The following is a 16,164-nucleotide window of genomic DNA, read 5'->3' as shown; positions in this document are numbered from 1 at the left end:
GGCTTCTTTCAGGAAACCCGATTTCCCCTCAGAAGAACGGCTGGTGGGCAAACTGCAATTATTCATATTAGAAAGTTCTGTAATCAGCTTCTCAGAAAAATGACTGAGGGGCCACCGATGAGCTGGCTAAGGGGTTAAGTGTGCTTGCCCCCCGATGAGATGGCTAAGGGGTTAGGTGTGCTTGCCCCCCGATGAGATGGCTAAGGGGTTAGGTGTGCTTGCTGTCAAGCATAACAGCCTAGGTTCAACTGCTGGGACCCACACGGTGAACAGAAAGCCAGCTGCCGCACGCTGTCCTTTGACCTCCATCAGTGTTCCACACTATGTGCACATCACACACGGGCACACACACTCACACACACACATTCATGTACACTTTCACACACACACACCATTCTCACACACTTACATACTCACACATACAAACACACACATTCACACACATTCTCTTACACACACAACACTCTCACACACTTATACACTTACACATACTCACAAATGCACACACTCTCACATACACATACTCACACACACACATACACACACACTCATGCATATACACACTCACACACACATTCACACACACTCTCTCACACACACCACTCTCACACACTTACATACTCACACACTCACAAATATAAACACACATTCACACACAATACTCTCACACACTTATACACATACACACACTCACACACATATTCACACACACAATCACACACTCACAAATGCACACACTCTCACACACACATACTCACACGCACACATACACATACATACACACTCTCACACACATACACACATACTCACACTCATACACATACACACACACACACACACACACACACACACACACACACAATGTAGTAATAACAACCTGGAACAAGCTTGTTACCTCAAAGAAAATAACTGAGAGTGGTTGGCCTCAATAACAGACCTTTCCAGGAGGAAGGCTACCGGAACGTCACAACCTTTTATCAGCTGTCAGCTGCCTAAAGACCCTTTCGAGGACACAGTGCTGATGCCGACCCTCAGAACACGCTGATGCTGTGTAATACACATATCACAAGCCGCACACTGTACAACTCAGTGGTTCTCAAGGGGTGTGTCATTACAGGATCATATATGGGGAGAGCCATTTGAACACAAGATAGGACACAGGCTGAGAACCGCTGGCCACAATGCCAAGCTGAAGGATAAGAAGGAAAGATGTCAGCAGATGTCTCTGTCAAAACTGGTTGCCAGACAAGGTGGCCTGTAACCCAGTACTGAAAAGGTTTCCACTTACGGGAGGATCATAAGTGTAGACCTGCGGGATCACAGTGAGTCTGAGGCCAGGCTGGGCTGCATGGCACAACCTTGTCTTTAAAAAGCAAACAAACAACACACACACACAAAAAAAAGAAACAAAACCAATGTATACACACTGTACACTCAGGAACGAAAACAGGAACTGCAGATGTGGCTCAGTGGGTAGCATGCTTGCCCGACATGCCAAAGCTCTAGGTTTGCTCCTCAGCACCACATAAACCATGCATGGTGGTGCATGCCTGCAGTCCCAGCACTTAACAAGTACAAGTGGGAAATCAGAAGATCAAGGTCATCCTCGGCTCTACAATGATTTCCAGGCTAGTCTGGGCTACCCACAACCCCATGTTAGGGCCAGATTCACCCTGTCGGCCCCACTTGCCCAATGACAAGTACTTCCTGGAATGTCTGAAGTCACTATGTTGTTTATGGGAGATAGCAAACCACATGGTTTTGTTCCGTAAACAAGGTTTTTTTTTGACTCAGCTGCACCAGATGTGCTTGATCATGTGTAGGTGGGAAGCAGGCAAGAAATACGTCAGGATGTACGTGTGCCCCTGATTGGATGTAGGCAGGAGATATGCAGGCAGGAAGTATGTCAGGATATATACCTGATTGGACCTGATGTGATCTTGTGGTTTTTGTCTTTGTGTGCCTCTGAAAAATGTGGCTCATGGCTATTTCCTGGATACCCTGAAGTGGTCATGGCCAGAATCCATCATCTTGACCAGTATTTAATTCAAGGTTGCTTCAAATTAGGTCAAACATTATAGGACTGGTTTTTCTCACAAGATTCTCAGGTTTAACACCTGTCTCAAAAAAGAATACTGGGCAGTGGTGACCCACGCCTTTAATCCCAGCACTTGGGAGGCAGAGGCAGGCAGATTTCTGAGCTCGAGGACAGCCTGGTCTACAGAGTGAGTTCCAGGACAGCCAGGGCTACACAGAGAAACCCTGTCTCGGGAGGGAGGGGGTGTCGGGGGGGGGGGGGGAGGAGTAGGGCTGAGGATATAGCTCAGCAGTTAAGAGCACTTCCTGATCTTGCAGAAGAGTTCCTGAGTTCAGTTCCCAGCAGCCACCGCAGGTGGCTCACAATAGCTTGTGATTCCAGCTCCAAGGGATCTGACCCCTTTGGGCTTCATGGGCACCTACACACCTGTGCATATTCCCAGACACAGACAGACAGACAGACAGACAGACACTTAAAAATAAAATAAACCTTTAAAAAAAACCCACACCCCCTCCCTGCTCTTTGACATCGACGGCGGCAGGCACTGGACCACAGAATCTCAGACTTGCATCCACCATTTGTATCACATCAACCTGTGGTGCTCTCACCTCACTTCAGACAAACCACACAGCTTCAAACTTGAGCCAAATGGAGAGTCACCCCGGATCAGAAGAAATCCTGTGGACCAGGAATGACAAGGACTTCACTCCGCTTCTCTCCTGGCCCTCAGGACGCCTGGTGATGAGGAGCCTCTCCGCCCCTGTATCTTTACCTCAGCACCGGGAGCGCCCACCTGCTACAGACACTGTCGCCGGAGCCAGACTCCAGCAAAAGCAAGCAGACCTCCTGCCCTTGGTTATTCTCCCATGTAAGTGGGCAAGGTTAGCATGGAGACAAGGGAATAACAGTTGACATTCGTGATAGGAATACCAGAAGCCATCCCATTGCAGGTGCTGCTTCATGAAGCCTGGCATAAGGACTGTCAGACATCTCTCTCCAAGGGACCACCCCTCCCTCTACACATAACACAAAACCATCAAGTCCCCCACACAATGCCAGGATCCCCAAAGTAATGATCTTTTAAATCATAAGGAAGAAAGAAAAACTGTCAGTCACCCTAAAAATCTCATTAGCATTTATAACTCAGCGAAGTAGCCTGGAGATTATCCTCTGCTGGTCCCTGGTGGCTTATTTGACCTAATCTCCAAGCCTGCCAGGCAGTCAAAAGCACCCTTCCAGACTGCGGGAGAACTAGTTGGGTATATTACAAAAAGGCAGCTGCAATTTGCCTATCTAAAGGAAATATCTATTCATCCTCATTTTAACAAAGATAGATGAAAAGAAATCAGTGTTAATAGAAGAAGATGGATCAGCCACTGCCAATCACAACTCTAAGTGTGTCACTCTGTGTTAGAAGGCACGCAGCACTCTCAAATAAGGGTGTACAAGTCTCAGATCCGGCACAGGAGAAGTCGGGACAGCTGATGCTAAGTGGTTGGGCAATGCTGAGCCATGAGGTATAGGTGCTACAAGAATGTGTTAGATCAAACCCGTTTGGATCCTGGTTCTGTCACTCCCCAGATGCTGGGCCTGGAGAAATAAGCCTTACCTATCAGCTGTCCTGGCTGCAAAATTGTTTCTGATTTTGGCACACACTCACTGGGCATTCATCTTTGCTAGGACAGTGACCCCCTGAGGTTCACACACATGCTGGCCCTTCTGCACAGGGGGTGCACTTCACAGTCAGGAATAGGATCTATGCAGCACCTGATATATTTGGGAAGCCTCGAGCTATGGAGGCTCAATAGCTTCTGCAGGGTCTGCAAGCATAGCTTCCACCCATATCTGAGTCCAACCCAGTCTTGGTTTTATAGTTTTATAATCTGTCAACTTAAAAGTGTTTTATAAAGGAGTTGGAACAACTGAGCCTCTTTTCAGCTTGCAGGTTGTCTTCTGTGATGAGCTCTGGTTACCAAATCTCTTCTCTTGTTTCATTTGAGGTTTGGTTTTTCTTAGACGGGGTCTCCCTGTATGTCCTTGGCTGATCCCGAACTCACGATCAGCCAGCCTCATCCTCCCAAGCGCTAGGACTAGAGACCATGCCACCACGGTCTGTGTCTCTTTCATTCTTCCCTGTTTGAGGAAAAGAACAGCATCAACTCTCAGAAGTTACAAAGCCACAGAACATCTGAAAGCAAACACGTGGCTCTTGTCACCCACCAGGTCCTTCACAGGCATCTGACATGTGCAAGAGCGGATAGCTTCCGGCTTCTGAGAAGGGTCTCCCATGCAGAGAGGGTGTGCCCTGACAACTAACTCCCGTACCAAAAACCTCATGGTCAGTGAAATGGAGTCTTGAAGTGGGTTCTGGTGGAGGCAGAAGGACTATGGTTTTGAACCTAGTCTGAACCACACAATGAGACTTTACCTAAATAAATACATACACAATAAACACATTTGCTTTTACATTTTTATTTTACGTGCATGAGGATTTTGCCTACCTGTATATATGTTCCCCATGTGCATGCCTGGCTACCTTGGCAACCAGAAGAGGGTATCAGACTCCTTGGGGTTATAGAGAGTTGGGAGCCTCCATGTGGGCTATGGGAATCGAACCTGGGTTCTCTGAAAGTGCTCTTAACCTCTGAGCCAAATCTTCAGACCCTAAACTTCTAAAATTCAATTTGCCTCAGCTCAGGTCTGAATTCCTCAATACTTGAAGGAATCGTTGGTAAGTTCTGCCATTCAGATTTGTATAGTCTACAAAGCCGTCATATCTGTGGTTTTTAACAGGTAAATATAATTGCTTTTATCGATTTTTAAAAAATCTTTTTCTGCAACTATAATTTTCATGCACTCGTATAAAAGGATAGGCCAGGATATCTGAAATTTCGCCTTGAAGACTGTGATTTGAAAGTTGGTGGCCGGGCGGTGGTGGCGCACGCCTTTAATCCCAGCACTTGGGAGGCAGAGGCAGGCGGATTTCTGAGTTCGAGGCCAGCCTGGTCTACAGAGTGAGCTCCAGGACAGCCAGGGCTATACAGAGAAACCCTGTCTCAAAAAACCAAAAAAAAAAAAAAAAAAAAAAAAAAAAAAAAAAAAAAAAAAGAAAGTTGGGACATTTTTATTTTTGTCCCTTAAACAAAAAGCCACATTCCTCTTCCTGAATGGGTGGCCTTTGTTGTGCCCTCATTGAGAAACACAAAATCCACAGGGCTGGTAACTGCAAAGCACACAAAACTGGTTCAGCTCTACCCATAATCCTTTTGCTCAGATAACAGGATTGGTCTTCAAGAAAGGGCAGCTAAGACGTGTCTGGGCCAACCACATCCCCTTCAGAGGATAGCACCCAATGCATCCAGCCCCAAGGAGAAAGACTCTGGAGCTCTTTCTCCAGAGTTTGTTTTGTTTTTGGCAGTGTATGGGGGTCTGCAACCCCTTGGCCCACCACCTCTAGTTAACAATGCTTCAGATAAGAAAAACACTATAATTGGAAACATTTTATCTGCAAAACCATGTAAGGACAATTTGTTTTACAAAGCACAGACTTTCTATAACCAAAGATTGTGTAACTAATGCTGACCCACGGAACTTGAATTACTCTGAGCTTCTGTTCAAATGTTTATATTATTCCCTTAACCCTTGCCTCTGCTGCAGGGCTGCCCTCCAAATGCCTCCCCTAAATCTTGCCACTGTGAATCTCTTTGCAAAGAGGGACCCTCTGAACCAAACTGTAGACTCAATTGTGTGGGGAGAAGAGTGGGACAAAGGCATGCCGGGAAGGGCATTATTCAGCCACAAGGGGTCACAGAGAGGTTTATAGCTAGGGGAGAAAAACACCTCAAAGCTGTATGGTTTGTCCAGAGGCCAGATGGTCTGTAAACCAGAACATCCCTAATCCCAGTGTGTCAGAAAGGATTCTCCATCAGGAGAGGGTTCAAGACGACTCTTCAGCTGTGCTTTCAGACTTAGGTCAGGAGCACTCATTGGCTAGCCTTCTTCCTCTGCCTATATCCATCTATTTGGGTATCACAAAGGTACAGCCACACGAATGGCCTCAGTCAGGCACCCACATTCTGTAGGTGGTGGCTAACACAGCAAGACAATGCCCCCGGCTGTCTGGGTACCTAATAGCACTAATAGGCTTAGACTGTCAAGATGACATGCAAGGCATCCCTTCATAGTATCCATGGCAATGAACAGTTCTGGCTCACTCCCAGAGTGAGGCAACACATGGTTCTCTAAGGCGAGTGAATGCAACAGAGTTTATATTCCTGGGGGCGTCAGTCATAGCAGGAAGAACAGAAACAAGCAGTCATGTGAGGTATGTGCCCCATGAGAACCCCTGGGTCCGAGAGTACGTCCATGACGGTGGTCCCACGAGACTGTTCCGTTGAGGAACACGACGGCTATCTTTGTCTGTGTAAGATCCCTCTGCTTGCATATGAGATGAGCTCCGTGAGAGAAGAGGTGCAGAAATCAGAGGCCCTTGGACAGACAGATCCAAATATAGGGACAGAGAAAGAAAACTGTCTGGGTACAGTGGCGCAATGTTGTTAATCCCAACACTTGAGAGGCAGAAACCTGAAGATCTCTGAATTTAAGGCTAGCCTAATCTACACAGTAAGTTTCAGGCCAGCCAGGACTACATAGTAAGACCCTGTCTCAAGAAAAGAAAGAAATTCAGACAGACAAGAAAATAATTTGCCATGCAGCAAGGTATATTTAAATGGATAAATAATAATTGTCAATTAGAATTTTAAGTACCATACAGAGTAAGATGTGATGTTTTAATATACACATTGAGTGTTAATCTAATTAACCCACTCACCCACACACACACTCCAAGTGTTACTATTTTGAAAGACGCTACTATTAACTGTGCATTAGCCCTCATGAGTCACGGCCACTAGACAGAGGTTTGTAGTTCACAAAACAGCCATCCAGATTACGTCCCTTAAGATTTATGGGAAATAGGAACCCCCATGTATGGCACAGGAAACTGAAGCACCCTGTCGGTGGTGTCTGGCACAGCAGGTCAGGTGGGCTGTGCTGGGTGTGCATGTGACAAAGAGCCATCCCTTCAGGGTTGAGTTTTCAAAAAGGGACTGGTGGTGATGACCAGCATTCATGCCCTAGATGCCCATGGGCGGGGGAACCCAAGCCCTGGGCTTCCGCATCTGTGGAAACCACAACACCCGCCCCTCTGCAGGAATTTGGTGATGGGGCTCGGAGCCACTCCCACCAAGCCCTGCAGATGGGAAGAATCATCCTGGCTCCTCAGGCCACACAGCAGGCTTTGTTTAGAGGATACACAGCTTCCTGCTGAACGAAGCAGGAAGGGAGGGAGGAGCAGCCGACCGACGAATTCAGCTGAGTCAGTGGGACCCTCCCCAGGCCCACTTTCTCAGGACCGGACTGCCTTAGCTTTCTAGGCACCTGGCTGTTCTAGATAGAGCCCGGCCTCTTAAACTCCCCCCACTCCAGATCCACTGGCACTTGAGAATATTTTATATGACTATAGGTAGATCGAGTTATAAAACAGGGAAGAAAGCCAACATTTACCCATAGCAAATCATAAAGAGAAACATTTATTCTTCGAGACCAGGTCTCACTATGTAATCCTTGGCTGTCCTGGAACTTGCTGTGTAGACTGGGCTGGCCTCAAATTCACCGAGACCCTCCTTTCTGCCTTTGCCTCATGAGTGCTGGGGAAGAATTTTTTAAAAGCAATTCTTTGGCATACATATCATTCTACCATTTATTTAGAAACAAATGCAAATTTGCATTCTAGTGAGGCGGGAGTCATGTGGGCTTTAGCTGAAAATCTGATACTTCTGGACATAAACCATCGGTTTTTTAAAAAAGATTTATTTATTTTATGTATATGAATACACCATTGCTCTCTTCAGACCCACCAGAAGAGGGCATCAGATCCCATTACAGATGGTTGGGAGCCACCATGTGGTTGCTGGGAACTAAACTCAGGACCTCTGGAAGAGCAGTCAGTACTCTTAACCACTGAGCCATCTCTCCAGCCCCCAAAACTATCTTTTAAACATTTTTCAGAGTTTACTGATATTTTGATTTTATTAACTACCAATGTTGAAGGAGCCGCTTCACATAAACATATCATACAAAATAGAAGTCCCTTTAGAAGGTTTCAGAAGCTATTTGACATTCTGCCTTCGTCTTAAGTCAAAATTCATTACGAATTGTTTTAGTGGAATTCAAGTCAGTAAATAACACTTTTAAAAATCAAACATTCAGAGCTGAAGAGATAGCTTAGCGGTTAAGAACACTGATTGCTCTTTCAGAGGTCCTGAGTTCAATTCCCAGCACCCACATGGGGCTCCTGACCATCTGTAATGGGATCTGATGCCCTCTTCTGGCACACAAGTGTACACTCATGATTTTTTTTTTTTTAAAGATTTTTATTTATTTATCATATGTAAGTACACTATAGCTGTCTTCAGACACACCAGAAGAGGGCGTCAGATCTCATTACGGATGGTTGTGAGCCACCATGTGGTTGCTGGGATTTGAACTCAGGACCTTTGGAAGAGCAGTCAGTGCTCTTACCCGCTGAGCTATCTCGCCAGCCCACACTCATGATTTTTTTTTTTTTTCAAATCAAGCATTCAAGTGTAATGTGCCGCAAGCACGTATTTGCACTTTTCTGCTGAGGAGTGGTGTTGTGAAAAAGGAGTGAGCCTTTGTTTTCAGCAAACCAGTACTGTTCTGTGAGAGCAGAAAGATTGGTGTGGGCTGTGGTGTCTCAGACGGGATTGGTGGGTGCTGAGTGGCGGGAGGCCATGCGTACTGCAGACACGTCTGTGTGTGCCCTTAACCAAGGCTTCAGTGAAGCTGTGCGATACATATTGATACATATCTGTGAGTGTGGTCAGACACACCCTGGATTCATCATGAATTTGACTTTGAATTAACTTTTGGTGGTTGTGCATTCGGAAACCTTTCTCGCCTGCCCATTTTTACATGAGCCCCACGTTTGGTCATGCAATGCTTGGAACCACAAGGGTTGGAACCACAGTTTCAGAGCCGGGTTCTGGCAGACCCTGTGTGACAGGTGATTGGTACATGTCCTCATGGCTCCCCAGGGACACGATTCACCTGAATGTCAGGTTTTTATGACTGGCCCAAGTAGCAAGCCAGTGTCCTCAGGAGAGGCTAGTGGGTCCAGTATATGGGTCACCAGGACATACTAGTCCCTTACATATTCTTCGCTAAGCCACTGGGCTCTAACGTGGCAATACACTAGAAGGGCCTAGGGCAGTTCCCACAGCCACACTTGAAAGTAGCTCTGCACAGATCCCATCTCCAGCACCACAGACGGGGCCAAACCAAACCAAACCCACACTGCTACGGACAAGCAAAACTATTAAACTAAAAGAAGTCACTAGAAACTACTGAAAACCATGTGTTTCATTTTGTGAGTCTGAAATTGCAGCTTAGCTCCTGCCTGCCTCTGGAGCTGTGGGCCGGAACTCAAGATGTCTGAGGTGAGCCTTGGGCTGGGGAAGGACCCAGCAAGCAGGTGTTTGGTTCTCACAAGATCCCAGGGTGCTGGGCAGGACTCCATCCAAGCACTGGGTCTGTCTTCTGTCTGAGCAGCCCTAATCTAAAGTCAGCAATGGCCTTGCCTCTGTGAAGCGCCTCACACAGAGGTCTGCTGGAGGAGATCTTAAAAACAGAAAAACAGGCAAGCCACTCCCCGCAGGATGTTTTGTGAAGAGAAAGTCAAGATTGACAAGCATCTGCCTTCAGTGAAGATAAGGACTTTTTTTTTTTTGTATAGAATAGAGTTTTCCAGGGCATGGGGAGGGGAGTTAAGAGGGTAGTAGAGTCAGAGAAAGGCAGAGAGTAGAGAAGTAGAGGCTTGTCATGGCCATGTGGAGAGGCGGGGAAAGGGAATGAGAAAAGGAAGAGACCAAGAGGGCAGAGAGAAGCAAGCAGAAGCAGGAGTAAGAGGATAAGGACTTTTTAAAGAGCTGCTATGGGCTAGCTGGGAGGCAGAGGCAGTAAGGTTGCAAGTTCAAGACCAGCCCTGGCATCTTGGTGAGGCTCAAACTTAAAATAAAAACTATAAGAGGATCTCTATGAGTTGGAGGCCAGCCTGGTCTACAGAGTGAGTTTCAGCACAGCCAGCTCTACACAGAGGAAACCCTGTCTTGGACAAAACAAAACAAAACAAACACAACAAACAACTAAAACTCACTGAGGCTGGAGCGGTTAGAGTGCTGGCTCGGCAAACCCAGATCCCTGATCCAAGACAAAGCAAAAGGATTCAGTGAGGCTCTAAAGATAATGTCATAAGTTTGATTCAGAATTTTGAATGTTGGTGACCTTAAAATAAAGCAAGATAGATAGATAGATAGATAGATAGATAGATAGATAGATAGATAGATAGATAGATAGATAGAGATATATTTTTTTTAAAAGGTCTAGGAGGGAGAAGTTCCCTCAAATTGTCAGAATAAAAGATGCGATTTTCTGTATCAGATTTTCCCTTCCCTCCCTCTCTGTCCCACCGACAGTTCATCTTTTCTCTCCCTCCCTCCCCTCCCCCCTCCTTCCCTCCCTCTCTGTCCCACTGACAGTTCATCTTTTCTCTCCCCCCTCCTCTCCCCCCTCCTTCCCTCTCTCTCTGTCCCTCCGACAGTTCCTGGCTGTGTGCTTACACTGACCTCAAATTCCTGTTCCTCCTGCTTCAGCCTCCTGAGTGCTGAGATTACAGGGCCCACTAGGCTCATGGGGTTTATTTCAGGTTTTTTCCCCCCAATACATAAATGTCCACGAGCAGAGTGTGGTAGGGACAGCACAAAGGCCGGGGCAGCTTGGGAAGGTCAAAGGGCCCTGGGTTTTCATCCGGAGACCTGGACTTGTGGCCAGTCACTGACTTAACAGCTTAGACTCAGGTAAGTCAAGGAAAACACACCAACAAGTTCATCTGTAAGAGAAACGTGATACAATAGTGTTTGCTCACCTGAGGACTCGGCTCTAAAAACTACGTGAGGAGATGTGAGGTCCTTTTAGTCCCTCTGTCACTTGGGAGGCTGAGGTGGGAGGAGAGCTTGAACCTGAGAGTTCAAGAGTGTACTATAGTCACCTGGCATTGTAGCTTAGCAAACTAAGCAAACAATAGTTGAAATTAAGCATGTTATCCTTATTCAAAGAGCTCCTCAAGCGCTCCCCTGGGCGAAGCACACAGAGTTCTATATACACTGTATCATCTCTCACTAAATCCCTCCAAAAATGGAACTGATTACTGTCTGTGTGCTGAGCACACGGCTTAGCCTGCACTTAGACGTCATGTGGAGCAAAAATAGAGAAACAAAATCATATCTAGTATTCCTTGCCAGGTATGTGTTCACATTGGTATGATCTGTGGGCATCATCTGTGCACACCAAGCCCACTCCACAGTAATCAGGAAGGTTACTCCCTAACACAACAAAGACAGGTCCATTCAGGATTTTGTGTTCTCTCTGTCTCTTACAATATAAAGACACCACCACCTTTTGAATAATTTTAATATTGTTCTTCAGTCAACAAGTATCAACAGGCAAGGGATTGTGCAGAGCAATGGGGACAGTCACTTTATGTCTCGGGGAGACTGACCACAGGCACTCCCGCTAACCACATAATAGAGTGGAGCCAGCGCTGTTACAGGGGTGTGTGAAAACCAGCTGGAAAGCACGGGCACCTGCCTCACAGAGACCTGTGAAGTGATGGAAAGTTTCACCCGGGAGGAAGGCTGAAGGAAGGTCTGAGGAATAGGCACACATTTGAGAACAGGAAAGCCACAAGGGATAGGTGCAATCCTAGAGCCAAGGTGTTCTCGGCACACACACCTCGGGGAGATAGAGTGAGGTGCTGGAATCCAACATTCATGAGAGAGTTGCCATGGGTATTGGGAACATGGACAAGTCAAGCCAGTGGACAGCATTCAGGAGCCAGCTAGTTACAGTAGTCAGGCCAAGATAAAGGCCGCAGTGGCTGGATGTTAGCATTCCTGTTCTAGGAGATGAAGCTCAATGTCCTGAGCATGCCGCACACAGTCCTGGGCTCACACCCTCTACCCTATCCTCAGCACAGGAAGGCATGAGACCCAACAGGTGGGAGAAGAAGAAAATGAAACCAGAAAACCAACTTCCCAGATTCCCCATGTGAGATCACCCGGCTCGGCTTGCCATAGCTCCATCTCTACAGCCCTAGGTGGACTGGGCCTTCTGTACCAGGTGTGGGCACTCTTCTAACCCTCTGGCTGCACACATACCTCCCTTAGCCTCTGTAACAGTGTCTTTATTTAGAGCCCCTTACATTGGCCAGTGTGAGGTTCCATTCTTCATGCCTGGACTTACAAGAGTCTCCTCATTTGAGCCCTAGAGCCACCCGGCCTTGTTCTAGCAGAGAAATATGAGGTCCGGAAAGACGAACAGGTTCTCCGTCTCAACAGCATCAGACAAAGCCTGGACAGACTTAGCTCTATGTCCACAGGCTGCGCTCCCAGCCTCTGGAAGTCACCTGTAGCCAATCACAGCGAATGCTCTAGACAGAACTAATGCATGTCCTCTTTTGTGCTAATTTCCAAGGATTATTCCTTTGGAGCACGTGCAGCTTTTGCTTGCTTATCTCTTTAAATGGCCCTGGAAATTGGAAGCCACAATCAGGCTTCGTGTCAGAAAATTGTGCCAAACATGCAAAAGCAATCTTAGAAAAAAAAAAGAAAGAAAGAAAGAAAGAGAAAGAGAAAAACTCAGAGATATTCTAAGATTGCAGCCAGACCCTCCCTCGTCCCGGGCCCTCCATCTGCTGTTTCCTTTCTTAGTATCTGAGCTAGTGCAGAGGGAATGTATGCTACTGGATCAGAAAGCAGATGTTACGGGACTTCTTTAGCAAACACGCGCCCCTTGTCAGCTCTCTAAACTGCTAAAATCTTCACCCCCCAACTCCCAGCCCAGCTCAGATGCCTGTCTCTCCTCTGCTTAGCCAAGTAGACTTAGGGTTCCTAGATGGCTGGACAAGACAGTGTGGCGTCAGAGCCAGCACCCCAATGCCCTGTGCTGTTCTTGAGTGCGAGCATGCCCTGGCCCTAGCTGGGAGACGAAGCTCATCTACCACTCATAATCTAAAGATGAAGCTGCAGCCTTGTATAGGCTGGGCAAAGGGTCCTAAAGTGTGTGTGAGCTAGTGTGTGTGGCCTAGTACGCGTGGTTGTAGGGTGTGACAGCTGGAACACATGGGTGTTTACCCCATTCCACACCAGACTTTGAATCATTAGTTAGACATTAGGTTTGGAATCCCATGACTTCAGGAGACCATTGTTTCTTAAAGGGGTCCTGGAGGGAAACATTTACAGAAAGATAGAGGTGCAGGATTGTGCTCACCTGGGGTTCCTAAGTGTTTAAAGTCTCAGAGAGCAAGTAGAATGGCCACCATAGGGGGCAGGGAGAGGGAAGGAGAGCAGGGTCTCATTCCATGGAGACGGAGTTTTAGCTTGGGACAATAAACAGAGCTCCATGGACAGGTCCTGAATGAACTTTTGTCTTTCATCTACATACTCAAACACGGTTAAGGCAGAGCATTCTATGTCACATGTGTCTTGCCATGATTATGTTTCTCTAGGCTGAGACAAGTCAGAAGGTTAATAGAATAAGGTGGAAGTGATAACCGACAGAAGCTTTCGCATACCGCTACAGAGGTGACAGCGGTGTCTGACACAAGACATTCCGACTGTGGTGCTCTTCTTTGGCAGCACTGGGGATTAAATCAAGGGCAGCCCACATACCAGGCAAGTACCCTGAGCCATGGTCTGTCCCTTCCTTTGTGTTTCTTTGAGACAGGGTGTGGAAGCCAGACCCTCACACATGGCAAGTGCTTGCTCTGCACGGAGCTACAAAGCCCAGGATTCTAAAGCTTTCTAAGAAGACTAAAGCTCCCACTTGATATTTCCACTCTGAAAGGATTCACTCTGGCTCGGCAGGAAGATCCTGGCCACACAGTGGCTGGGTGGATGAGCTGTCTGTCCTGCGGGGGCTCCTGGTCTGGCCCGGGGTTAGGCTGGGCATCGAGTCAGCTGTGCTGAAGTACATCCGGTCATCACGGTGAGCGGTGGGCTCTGAAGCCTGGGGAGAAGGGCTGGGACAGGGTTAGAGTAAGAAAGAATGTGTGTAAGACAGCTGGCCATGTTCAGAAACTTCTGCAAGCTCAAGTGGATGGGTGCAAGGGTTTCTGGGGGGAAAGGCTGCCCACTCAGCAGTGAGGCAGAGGAAGCTCAGCGGTGCTAAGTGAGATGCGGAGCCCAGGCACTAGCTAAGGCTCAAGCTGTAAGACATGTTAGAATTCAGACGTAAATAAGGTTTCTATTTTTAAAAGTGTAGATGAAGTATAATTTAAAGACAAAAAACAATAAGAAAAATATGTGATGTCAGTTGTCTTCACTGGTTTTCTCTTACCAAGACATACCACCATAAATACCTAGAAATTAACTAAGTTATCAAGAAAAGAAGGTATTTTGATTCACAATCTGGAAGTCCAAGATTGAGGCGCTCCACACAGTGATGGCCTCTGGTGGGCAGAGTCCCAAGGCAGCCTAGAGCACCATGTGATAAGACAAGAGCTGGTGTGTAGGGCATGTGTATGTGTGTATGTATGTATGTATGTATGTATGTATGTAAGTGTGTAGTATATAGTATATATGTATTTGCATGTATATGTGGCATGTGTGTGTATGTATGTGTGTGTAGTCTGTGGTGTATATATGCACTGTGTGTGTATGTTTGTGTGTGTGTGTATGTGTGTGTAGTATGAAGTGTATGTGTATTCATGTATGGAGGTCTGTGTGGTATGTGGTGTGTGCATGTGTATATGCACTGTGTAAGTGTGGTGTGTGTATGTATGTGTGTGTGTATTCATGTATGGAGGTGTGTGTGGTATGTGGTGTGTGTGTGTATATGCATGTGTGTAAGTGTGGTATGTGTGTATGTATGTGTATGTGTGGTATGAAGTGTGTGTATTCATGTATGGAGGTGTGTGTGGTATGAGTTGTGTGCGTGTGTATATGCACATGTGTAAGTGTGGTGTGTGTCCCTCCCTCCTGACATTCCTCTTCTTAGGATTTGGTCACAGGACTCCACCCAACAACCGCAGCTAGTTCTAAGTCCCCACCTCTACCCACCGCCACCGATCACCTTCCCACCCTCTGCTAACCCTAAGTCCCCACCGCCACCGATTACCTTCCCACCCTCTGCTAACCCTAAGTCCCCACTGCCACCGATCACCTTCCCACCCTCTGCTAACCCTAAGTCCCCAACGCCACCGATCACCTTCCCACCCTCTGCTAACCCTAAGTCCCCACCTCTATCCACCACCACTGGATCACCTTCCCACCCTCTGCTAACCTTAAGTCCCCACCTCTACCCACCACCACCGATCACCTTCCTTCCCACCCTCTGCTAACCCTAAGTCCCCACCTCTATCCACCACCACTGGATCACCTTCCCACCCTCTGCTAACCCTAAGTCCCCACCTCTATCCACCGCCACTGGATCACCTTCCCACCCTCTGAATACCTCTCAATGGATATTGAATTTCAGCACATGAAGCCTTGGGAACAGGGATGCCCAACAGTATCCATACCCAGGTGGCAGCAATAATGACACTTGTACCTAGACCTGCGGCAGCTCAGCAGGTGACAGGCAAGCAGAGCTGGCTGAATAATGTGGGTGTCAACTATCCCACAGGCCAGGGCCCAGCTCAAGCTGCCTCCTCATCCACCTTCCAGTCTACAGCACTTCTGTCTCCTGACCCATCTTCATCCAACATAACCTAGTGTTCAGTGTGGCCCAGGCCCTGGAGCCAGAATGCCTGGGTTCAAACCCCAGCTCTGAACTTTGCCTCCAACAAGTTCCTTAAAATGTTGGCCCTGATTCCTCATCAACAAAATGGACACAGAGTAGCCACTCCAGAGCCCTGCTGTCAGAATCGAACAAGAAAATACATGCAAAGTGCACGAACCAAATCCTGATGCTTAAGGGCACACTCCAGAACAGACCGACTGCTCTCTCCTGCTCTGCTGAACCTACACACACACACACACACACACACA

General features: G+C 47.3%; 1 protein-coding gene across 7 annotated transcripts in view; it reads right to left on the bottom strand.

The window, feature by feature from the left end:
* The window catches only part of Eml1 (EMAP like 1), a 180,937-nt gene that overhangs the window by 87,508 nt on the left and 77,265 nt on the right, over positions 1 to 16,164 (bottom strand). The gene's annotated exons all lie outside the window — the stretch shown is intronic.

This window comes from Mastomys coucha, unplaced genomic scaffold (genome assembly GCF_008632895.1).
Source record: "Mastomys coucha isolate ucsf_1 unplaced genomic scaffold, UCSF_Mcou_1 pScaffold6, whole genome shotgun sequence".
Lineage (NCBI taxonomy): Eukaryota > Metazoa > Chordata > Mammalia > Rodentia > Muridae > Mastomys > Mastomys coucha.
Note: the sequence above shows the minus strand (reverse complement) of the source record. Positions and strands in the feature narration are given on the sequence as shown.